The 11,268-nt window shown below is 32.3% G+C and overlaps 1 long non-coding RNA gene across 6 annotated transcripts in view; it reads right to left on the bottom strand.

Annotated features, from left to right (window-relative positions):
- Nucleotides 1–5,490: 5,490 nt before the first annotated feature.
- The window catches only part of LOC128171639 (uncharacterized), a 31,429-nt gene continuing 25,651 nt past the window's right edge, over nt 5,491–11,268 (bottom strand). For all 6 annotated transcript variants that reach the window (XR_008242117.1, XR_008242119.1, XR_008242120.1 and 3 more), the window contains 2 exons: nt 8,366–8,436; nt 5,491–8,243 (listed from right to left, as the gene is read on the bottom strand). This is a non-coding gene — a long non-coding RNA (uncharacterized LOC128171639). The remainder of the gene's footprint in view (nt 8,244–8,365; nt 8,437–11,268) is intronic.

The raw sequence follows: 11,268 nt of genomic DNA, 5'->3' as shown, positions 1-11,268 counted from the left end.
GTCCAGGGTGTTGAAATAAAACAAAAGATATCATTTTTTTAACCTGAACAAACAAATTTAAATATTTCAAACCTATTTTAAACCTTCCTCGATCCTGAAAAAAACCTTTAGCGTGTTGTAAATGATCTTCAGGGACGCCTTTTCTAGAACGATCACCTACGTGAAACGGTCGTCGAATGAGTGTTACAATAGAACACATGTGCAGAGTGCTGTTTTTAAATTCAAACATGTCATGTAAATTTTAGAAGGTTTATAATGTAGAATAACCGTTTATCATATGAAATAATGAACTTTTGAAAAATTATGGTGTTCAAAAGTAAAACAAATTTAAAAGAGAAAAGAAAAATTCAGAGTTGGGTCAGCACATAAATATTGAGTATCGTTTCCGACAATTCAAAATTTCCGCCTTGGACATCCCTTCTTTTGGAAAATTTTCTACATTCACGCATGCTATAAAATATCCAATATACGTAAAATATGAACATGGAAAATGTTATTTACGTGTATATCCATTTTCTGAATTTTATGGTACAAGAACACATGCAGATTCAGATCGGTTTGGGAAAGAACCAAAGAAAAAATGTCTCACTGTTTTTGTTTTTTTTATAAAATGTCAAAATAAAAATAGTTCATAAATGTTAAAATGTCTTACAACTCCCTAATGACTAATTTTGATTTTCCATATTTACGGCATTGCGGGATATATAAAAGCTACTGCAGTTAATTAATAGTAAACACAATTATTTGACCAGAACAAGCTTGGACGTTCACGTCATTCTAAGTGGGTGCTATTGTTTTACACGCACTTGCTGGATCCAGAGTGAGTTTGTTTCGTATCACCGCTGCAATAACATTCCACATTCTTACTGTGCATGGTTCTTTATACAAGTATTCGTTACACATTAAACAAAATTGATGTACTGGCTTTATTTTTAAAACAATTACAATACTGCATTTAATCATGTGTGGTTTACACACGTGTGTTTAGAGAAAATTCGGATGACACAGACTTCGATGTTGAATAGTTTTTGATAGCTTGGATTAATTTTCGTACAAAATCGCTGCATATAGACATTTAGAACAATAAGATATTCCAACAAAGATCAAATTTGACTATTTATTTATTTCCTGTGTATTCCTTTGCTTCCTGTGTATAGAGATTTGCAGCGTTCACGGCCTCTGGTAGAATGCAAGTCCCTGAAATGTTCTTCTGATACAAATTGCTCCTGTAATTTGTAATTATGGAGAAAAAATATTCCAATACTTGAAAAACGTTTGGTAATGTGGCAGTAAAACACATCGATTACTGAAATAAGGCTGAATTATTTTTAGGTATATATGAAGACATACATGTTTTTGGTCAATTTTTTAAAGTTACAGAAAGACAAAAACAATGACAAATATCACTTTTCTCATATTTTATTTTTCACATCAATTATGTACCTACAGGTTTATCCTTATCAATTACACTACTTCACAATAAAATGTCCACATAAGAAACAGGTAGTGTTAATACATTAAAAACAACTGGCTATTTACTAAATATATTAAACCTTGTTCATTCATTTGAAACACATCCCAAACAAAATTGTTGGTAAATGTTATTTGCATTTTAAAATAACGCAAAAAAGTTTAATTTCAAGTCTAAAATTAAAAAAAAATATAAAGCAATTGTTGTTAATGAGAGTAAATATATCAGCAAAAGAAAATACCTTAGTAAATACATTATTCAGTAAAAATGAAACAAACAAATCATGCATTGTACTAGAGGTTTTATACTTTTAAAATAAACAAAACGACACGATCTTGTCCTACACAACTTTTTAAAAACAATACATACATACATGTGCATTTTTTAAAGTATTTTTTTCAACATCGAGTTCTAAGCATTGCATAGTATATGTTCGCCATGTTTATTGACCTTGGTCTCTTTTTTTCCGGGACAGCTAATGATAATTCAGGAGCTGTTTTTTATTTCCCCCTTTTAAACGTACGACAGAGGAAGACTCAGGTGACATAGATATGTTATTAGGAACATATCAGCCTTATTGTTTGATATTTAACATTTTGGAAACATTTCCAACAATCATTAGGCATTTTCGGTTTATGTTGAACACTACATTAGACGTGCATGACATCTATAAACCACCATAACATTCGGATAAAGAATGGTGAAACTAACAAATACTTAAATCTTATGCGAATTTGTCAAATTTAAGGATACAGAGTAAGAAAACAAAATTAGAGATATGCGTTTTGCAGCCTCAGGAAAGCCCAGAAATACCTAGATCTTTCAAACCAACAGTTTCTATGATGTATTACGTAAAGACATCTAACCACAAATAGAAAATATCATTGGCACAATCATAGTGGTCCTTTTTTCTTTTTTATTAAATGTTAATCGAGAAAGTGCACAACATCCACATGAACAAAGTACCGAATCTTCAAAAAAAAATTAAAGACACTCAGAAGTACTTAGATCTTATGGTCAATTGTTGCCAAAGGAGACTCAATGGGAAGAATCTCGTCATACCTTCTACACAAGATAAAATAGATTGAAGACGGTATCTGTAGAAGTCGTACCCGGGAGAACCTGAACCCTTGAAAACTCGCGCCTTCATGACAGATGTAGGGTACAGGTCTCAAAGAGAAGACTTGGGAATACATGAAATTTATTTAATTCCTTTAAATAAAACCATTCTGTGAAACAAACGAAAAAGACAAGCATCCACTATCTGTTCCGTCAAATTATTGAAATGATTAATTAAACCAAAAATCATATGTAAACAGAAAAATCAGTGTATGACCATAACTATCTCATGTTATTTTTATCTCTTTTCAGTAAAAAAAATAAATTGTAATTATTTAGCACTTATATGGACTTCATAAGAATATTGGTAAGTCGTATTGCTTCATAATTGTTTTTCATTTTTAGAAAACAAAAACATAAAAGTAAACAATGAGATGTAAGACCTAATTACTTCGCACGAATGACGATTGTACTGATTGCTTCGCACGAATGACGAATGTACATTACATCTACAAACCACCGATACATTAGAATGATAAAATTTAAATCAAAGGCTCTCGGGAGTACTTAGATCTTATTGAGAATTGTTTCCCAGACACAGTTGTTCAAAGAAAACTACAGTCACAGTCATGTGTTTTGCAAGTTAAAAAATGATTTAAGATTAAAGATACTCAGAAGTACTTAGATCTTATGGTCAATTGTTGCCAAAGGAGACTCAATGGGAAGAATCTCGTCATACCTTCTTCACAAGATAAAACAAAAAGATTGAAGACGGTATCAGGAGAAATCATACCCGGGAGAATCCGTACCCTTGACAACTCGGGCCTTCATGACAGATGTAAGGTACAGGTCTCAAAGAGAAGATTGGGAATACATAAAATTTATTTTAATTCCTTTAAATAAAACCATTCTGTGAAACGAACAAAAAAGACAAACATCCACTATCTATTCTGTCAAATTAATTAAATGATTAATTAAACCAAAAATTATATGTAAACAGTAAAATCAGACTATGACCATTACTATCTCATGTTTTTTTTATCTCTTTTCTGTAATAAAAAACAACAAATTGTAATATTTAGAACTTATTTGGACTTCATAAGAATATTGGTAAGCCGTATTGTTTTATAATTGTTTTTCATTTTTAGAAAAAAAGAGAGAAACATCAAAGTAAACAATGAGATGTAGGACCTGATTACTTCGCACGAATGACGAATGTACTAATTGCTTCGCACAAATGACGAATGTACATTACATCTACAAACCACCGATACATTAGAATGATAAAATTTAAATCAAAGGCTCTCGGGAGTACTTAGATCTTATTGAGAATTGTTTCCCAGACACAGTTGTTCAAAGAAAACTACAGTCACAGTCATGTGTTTTGCAAGATAAAACATGTTTAAAGATTAAAGATACTCAGAAGTACTTAGATCTCATGGTCAATTGTTGCCAAAGGAGACTCAATGGGAAGAATCTCGTCATACCTTCTACACAAGATAAAACAAAAAGATTGAAGACGGTATCAGGAGAAATCATACCCGGGAGAACCCGTACCCTTGACAACTCGCGCCTTCATGACAGATGTAAGGTACAGGTCTCAAAGAGAAGACTTGGGAATACATAAAATTTATTTTAATTCCTTTAAATGAAACCATTCTGTGAAACGAACAAAAAAGACAAACATCCACTATCTATTCTGTCAAATTATTTAAATGATTAATTAAACTAAAAATCATATGTAAACAGAAAAATCAGTTTATGACCATTACTATCTCATGTTATTTGTATCTCTTTTCTATAAAAAAAAAACAAATTGTAATTATTTAGAACTTATATGGACTTCATAAGAATATAGGTAAGCCGTATTGTTTTATAATTGTTTTTCATTTTTAGAAGAAAAAAAACATCAAAGTAAACAATGAGATGTAGGACCTGATTACTTCGCACGAATGACGAATGTACTGATTGCTTCGCACAAATGACGAATGTACATTACATCTACAAACCACCGATACATTAGAATGATCAAATTTAAATCAAAGGCTCTCGGGAGTACTTAGATCTTATTGAGAATTGTTTCCCACACACAGTTGTTCAAAGAAAACTACATTCACATTCATGTGTTTTGCAAGTTAAAAAATATTTAAAGATTGAAGACACTCATAAGTACTTAGATCTTATGGTCAATTGTTGCCAAAGGAGACTCTATGGGAAGAATCTCGTCATACCTTCTACACAAGATAAAACAAAAAGATTGAAGACGGTATCAGGAGAAGTCATACCCGGGAGAACCCGTACCCTTGAAAACTCGTGCTTTAATGACAGATGTAAGGTACAGGTCCTGGAAAAAAAAGACTTGGGAATACATAAAAATTGTTCAATTCCTTAAAAGAGAAAACCTTAAGCATCCAAAAAAGTCAAAGATCCAATATCTGTTCTCTCAATAATAAAATGATTAATGAAACTAAAGATTATATGTTAAAAGTATAATTTGTTTTTGATTATAACTACTTAGTTTGATTCTTATCACTTTTTTCGAGACCAGAAGTGTAATGATTCAGCATTGTTACGGACTTCATATGAATATTGGTAAGCCGTACTGTTTTGTAATTATTTTTTTTTTACCAAAAAGAGAACCATCGTATAAATTAAACATTGAAATTTAAGATCTGATTGCTTTGGACAAATGACGAATGTACATTACATCTACAATATTAATCCACCGATTCATCAGGTTGATAAGAAATTCAAAGGCTCTCGGGAGTACTTAGATCTTATTGAGAATTGTTTGCCAGACACGGTTGTTCAGAGGAAACTACTGTGTTTTGCAAGATAAAAGGCTTTGCTGATTTGCTGACGTAGTACGACCAAAGACTTTCAAAATTTTGTTGAGGATTTACTAGACATCATAACCTAGAGCCCCACCCCACCTACCCCCCCCCCCCCCCACACACACACACACATGTTATGGACTAGAGAGTTTGTTTGGTTGTTTTTTTTAATTTGACATTTTTTGCATATTTGGTCCAGCTAAATAATACCCGGGGTGGTATAGTCATAGACTATATATTCTAGAGACGTTCCAAACCAACATTGGTAGCAAATGGACTTGTAATTTTTACAAAATCAATAAAACAAGAGGCCCACAGGCCTTTACGTTCACCTATACATTACTCTTCATATTGACATGTCTGAGATTCTCATGTTTACATTTTAAGCTTCGTTTCGAAGTGTAAACCCTTATCTGAGACTCCTCTGATTGTTACCCTGCATGTATTACTTAATGTTTAAAACATATTCATGAAAGAAAATAAGGGATGAGAGGCAGGGTTTACAAATGTAAGAGTCGGACGAATCTCGAATTATCTATAATTTAGCCAATTGTAAACTTTTGGTCATAAGACACCCGCAGTCTTGTAAAGGTCAATCTTCTGTAATAGTCAGTTTCGTTTATAATGCACACCAAATGCAAATGCAACTGTCCTATGGCACCGCAGTGTATTTCACAATTGGATATTAGGATATTATGAATATAGTGCATGAGATTATCTCCCATGACTGTGATAGTACAGAAGAAAATATTAATAATTTATTCTTACTATGTGACCATATTAGCCCAACCGTAGGACCTGAATCTTTGTCTTAAGTCATTAAGTCATTAATTAACGTAGAGGGGTCCATGGGCATCATAACAATACATTAAGTTTTTTCTCAAATCTATGTTGAAGTAGAGAAAAGTTTACATTTTTACTATAGGGCCATATTGGCCCCACCCTGGAGTCTGAACCCCTGACCCGGTGGTTATGAGTTTTACATTTTAACAGCTCTAGAGATTTGTGGACATCATAACAAGGCATTTACTTTTTTCCCCATATATCTAGTAGTAGAAGGAACAATTTTGAAAATGTTGCACTTTGTTTGCTTATTTGACCCAGTCTGTGAGGTCCTTGGAGTAATGAATCCATTAATATCACAATTTAGATCCCTCTTACCATAGAGATGCTTCATATCAAACATGGTAACAAATGGTTTTCAAGAACTTAAAAAAAAATAACTTTTAAACCTACGATGGAAAACGCAAGAGGCACCGCGACGGACTAAGACCAACTGCAATATGCCACTTAACGCCTGAGTAACTTAGGTGACATAAAATAGAGTGAAATTGTAAACGGCAAACGCATGAGAATGGATGCAGAATTAGGTGACATAAATATGTTATTAGGAAAACAAGAAATCAAGCAAGCGTCAAATGGGCCGCAAAAAATATAATTGTTAAATGAATCATCATTGGTTGTTTACTTAAAAACACACCACAAAGAAGAAAATAACGAATTGGTTGCACTAATTTTTATGGTAAATTTTATTACCGGTATATTTTCAGCAACACTTTATGAAGTTTAACAGTTTACTATTATTATTATTAAGAATCAAGTTCGTTACTGACGGTAATTGTATGACCATTGCCATAGAATGAAGGAATGAAAAAGACAATGATTTATACATTATTATAATACAAAGTTCAACTCATCATTATTCTCTTAAATATTATGTATTTTCAACCACTTTGATTTTTTTTTGTATTGTATTGAATTAAAACTTAATGCATTAGTTTATAAGATTTCAAGGGACCACATATCAAAACAGAAATGGGTTAATTATTTTAAAGGCACATGTAAGATTATGCGCATCCGGTAGAATATGGACAATTTTAAAAGTAAAAAATAAGCCGATTTTTTTTTTTGATTGGAATTATAAATCTTATCTACACTTTAGTTTATGACGATAAACATGATTTTTTAATTGCATGAGGTTCTCAAAAGAATTCTAAAAAATCAAGTAAATTTTCAGGTCAATTAAAATGTGCAGTTCTTTACCATTTGGGCGTAAAAATTGATATGGATGTCATTTTTCTACCACATTTCACATGGAAATATAATATATACACATAAAAAGTCATTTTTTTGACGCAGCACATAGAAATTAAAATATATCATTCATATAAAAGTTCATATAATTCAGGTCTTTAGTATTTAAGGTCTTAAGTTTGTCTCGTATACCGATCCCTATACATTGTTTTGAAAAGAATGAAAAACTCCGAAATTTTCCGAATATACTACAGTCCTTATAAAAAAAATGCCTAACACTGCAGTATTTGACCTACTTTGCATTTACAAGTAAAACAAAAAAATGTTAATATTTTTAAAAGGCATAAAGACATGTTTCTACATGCAGATTAACTTTTAATTCATAAAAATAAGCATCATATTAATTCTATACAAAAAAAACTATCCCGCAGAAACGCAGTTTCAGAATTTAAAGGTATGTCGAATAACAGACCGCCTTCTGTCGTCCCGTTATAACTGTGTGGCTAATGTGAGAGGACATGGTACATGTATAAAAACATCTTTTATCCGTTTACATGTGTCCTTGGTGTTTAACAGCTAAAAGCACATTGCAATGACTCAACACTTAAATAGAGCATGTCTTTTAACACAAATACACTACCATGCCTGATCGTATACTCTGTAAACTTATAAGTTTCCTTTAGCAAATTATGTTGACATTTCATGCTCCTTTACTTCAATTTATTTCCATGGGCAAATGATAATCACTTAACTTAATTCATACATTACTTCCTCTTTTATATATTTTAGCAGGATGTCAGATGTCTCCGATTGTGCTGTCAAGATATGGAACTTGACCTGCCCACCTAAAAAAGGTAAGCAACTAATAAATTAGAAAAAAATGAAAAACTAAATAATTTAAAACAGTAGAATACAATTATAACTGTACGTTTAATTCACAATCATGGTAATTTTCCATTGCCCTTACATTTGTTAGAAAAAATCCTCTTTTTTAAAGCATGGTGCTCATCAACTGTCTTTGTTCAAGTTTTGGAACACCTGTGAAAAATAAGAGATACATTTATCTTTTCAAAAAGATAACTTGCATGACAAATCCATCTATCAATATGTTAAATTGACATTAATTTAACCTCATTAGGATATCATTAGATAAAAAATGTCCCATATTTGTTAACTTTCAACATAACTTCAATGTTTATATGTTTTCATAGATAAATTAAAGATGACGGCATAGGACCTACATGTTTTAGCATACCCCCTGCAAACATAATTAGTGGGGGATATATAGGAATCACCTTGTCAGTCCGTCCGTCGGTCTGTGCAAAATTCGTGTCCAGTTTTTATCTCTCTTACGGAGAAACATTTGAAATTCATACTTTACACAAGATTGCTAATGACCTTGGGATGTGTTTGACCTTAAACAAGATCATTTTTGCAAGGTCAAGGTCATTAACATGAAAATTTGTGTCCGGTTTACATCTTTTATGTAGAAAAATTAAATTGTTAATGACCTGAAGATGTGTCATGACCTTGACCATGGCAATGTCAATGTCATTGTTTGAAAAATGCTTCATGTCTGGGTCGTGTCATGTCTTGTATCAATTGAATAATTAGAGGGTAAAATGTGATTCAAAGCTTGCTTGGGTGAGGTCACATAAAATAAATTGTTAGATCTCATCCCAGTCTGCTCCGTTGAAAATGGCCCGTCCCAAGTTATTTTATCTTTTCTTTTTTTTAACATTATGTGGAAAGAAATCGAGCTCTGAATACCAAAAATTAAATTGCTTGGGTGTGGCCACATAAAATTAATTGTTAGATCTTATTCCAGTCTGCCGCGTTAAAAATGGCCCACCCCAAGGTATTTTATCTTTTTTTTTAAATTATGTGGAAAGAAATCGAGCTCTTAATACCAAAAATTGAATAATAATACTAATGCCCTTTATTTAAACAGGATAGCACAATTAGCTTACAAAAACTAGTTCACAGTGTGGTCCTTAAAACGTACTAGTATTTACAGAAAGCAACTTCATACAGAAACTTTTTTTTTAAATAGAGCAGTTGTTCTTGGTAGAACATTGACGGATAAATACTTGAGTTATGATTTTTTTCTTAGCAGGGGGGGGGGGGGTATCATTTGTGAGCTTGCTCACAGTACCTCTAGTGAAAACTACAACAACAACAATCAATCTGTCCATCGTCAGGGGCAAGAAAGACAACCCCCCAGAACATTTTTACGAAAACAAAAACCACTGATAAGTTATTTTGTTGTATCAATTCTCATATTTTACCTGTTCTGTTATCAACCATTCATTCAATGACACCATCTGGTATTTATTCCGTTATTTTATATACATTTAGATAGTGTAACTGCGTTTCTAAAGGATAGTTTATTTTTTTATCGAATTAATGTGATGCTTATTTTTATGAATTTAAAGTAAATTTGCATGTAGAAATATGTTTTAAGCCTTGAGAAAATATTACTTATTGTTTGTTTTATTTCTAAATGTAAAGTAGATAATAGACTGTCGTGTTAGGTGCGTTTTTAATCCAGACTAAAGTATATTTGAACAATTTTGGAACTGTTCATTCTTTTCAAAGTAATGTATCGAGATCTGTATACGGGACATACTTAAGACCTGAAATACTAACACTACTGGCTCTAAAAACCCCTGTCCGTATGAAAATCCACTGTCTTCCCCAGTCATCCCGTGTTTTCACTGTCGTTCCATGTACATTCCCTATGTGCCACTGCACAGAGCCCCTGTATACCCTGGCATCCCCTGTGCGCCCCTGTACACAACCCCTGTGTGCCACTGTAAGCCCCTGTCACCCCCTGTACACCCCTCTCATCCCCTGTAAGCCACTGTATACCCATGTAAATGCCCCTAACATCCCCTGTACGGTCTTTAACTGCTCGCTAAGTAAATAAATAGCTTTTAATTAATTCGGAATTTTAAAAATTTATATTTAGCATTCATGTGTTAGACGGTGCTTGTTTTTCTTTGCATTTCATAGAGGGCAATATTATTACAAACGTGAATAATTTTGATTCAACATTGACACAAATCAAGATATACATGTATACCGATAAACCGCTCATTTTATTACATGCATTTAAACAAATGACCGTGTTATGTAATTTGTAAAAAAAAAAAAAAAAAAAAAAAAAAAAAAGGAAAAAGAAAGAAAGAAAAATAAGTGGAGGAGTATGTGAAATCTGCAATGTTCTGTGCAATGTAACCTGACCGAGATAAAGCGCATAATAACACAACATGATCAGCACGTGCAGATAACCACACACCGATCGAAATGATGAAATGATCACCAATATTTTGACTGTTTTGACCAGTGTAATGATGCATAGAATTAAACAGCCTTTATGAAGTTCATGTAGATCGCGAATAATTGCTGTCAGTATTGTTTTTTTTATAAATCATGAGAGAGAGAGAGAAAGAGAGAGAGAGAGTTGATTTTTTTTGGAAAGGGGGATTAGACCGGTCCATTGACACTTTCAACTTCTATCAGCTAGTGTGCATTTTCCAGTTTAGTTATTTATATGCATTATTGTATAGAATTGTCCACATGCATATACACTGTTGAGCAATGATACCGTTAATGAATTATTTAATGCATGACTGTATGTAAATGCCGGTAACGGGGTACAATTTTATTATACACACATGCATTATCTTAAACAATGGTCAGGGTTTCGGATCAGAAAAATGAAATATAAATAATAGCAATATACAGTTTTAATTAATATCACTGTGCCAAATAATGTTTTGAATTTAAAGCTCTTCAATCTTTTCATGTTTGATATTCTCAGAACTGAAAAAGTGAAATTTTCAATTTCTTGTTTCTTTCTTTGAC

The sequence above is a fragment of the Crassostrea angulata genome, chromosome 2 (assembly GCF_025612915.1).
Source record: "Crassostrea angulata isolate pt1a10 chromosome 2, ASM2561291v2, whole genome shotgun sequence".
Classification (NCBI taxonomy): Eukaryota; Metazoa; Mollusca; class Bivalvia; order Ostreida; family Ostreidae; genus Magallana; species Magallana angulata.
Note: the sequence above shows the minus strand (reverse complement) of the source record. Positions and strands in the feature narration are given on the sequence as shown.